Below are 734 nucleotides of genomic sequence, written 5' to 3'. Positions count from 1 at the left end.
AGCTCCTGAGCAGGCTCAAGTAATGAATTTTCACTTCTGTACTTTCATTATCATTGTTCTTAGCTGGAGATTTACCATTTGTCCCCCTTAGCTCTGCAGCACATTATTCGTGTCATTGAGACAGTTGCAAGGACAGTGCCTTTCACTCAGCTTTCCTATTGGAAACATGATGGGTTCAATTCCTGCGGGCTCCTGCTAAGCCTGAGCTTTGGGGGAGGAGAAGTGTGCATGGACCGTTACCCCAGGAACGATGCTTTGCTTGCCTTCTCTTTTCCGCCATCTCCTTCTGATTGCCCGGAGAAGTCCCAGGTTTACCATAGTGCTCAAACAGCCACTGTGCTCAGCAAAGCCCGTAATTTGGTTCTTTGGAAGATGAGCTGGTGACTACCAGCCACCCTCCCTTCCCTGTTAATCCAGCCAGGCACACATATCATGATCAAAGGCAAGAGCAGACGTGCTTAGGTTCGGTGCAGCCAAACTGGGTGGGAAGGAGTATCAGTCACTTCATTGCTAGCAAGAGTAGTCATCCTTCCCCCCCCCCCCCCCCCCCAAATATTTTGTTACGTCATGTTAAATATCAGCATACTTCTAGAGAGGTAAAAGAAGACCAAACTCAGAAGTGAGCTACAATGTTGTACTGGAACACAAGTAGCAAAGCTTTGTGGTACCATAGCATCGTTTCCAAATCAAATACTTTTTAAAATTATTCGTTCTATTTATTAGTTCTCTGGAAA

This window comes from Haliaeetus albicilla, chromosome 9, assembly GCF_947461875.1.
Source record: "Haliaeetus albicilla chromosome 9, bHalAlb1.1, whole genome shotgun sequence".
NCBI classification, from domain to species: Eukaryota; Metazoa; Chordata; class Aves; order Accipitriformes; family Accipitridae; genus Haliaeetus; species Haliaeetus albicilla.
Note: the sequence above shows the minus strand (reverse complement) of the source record.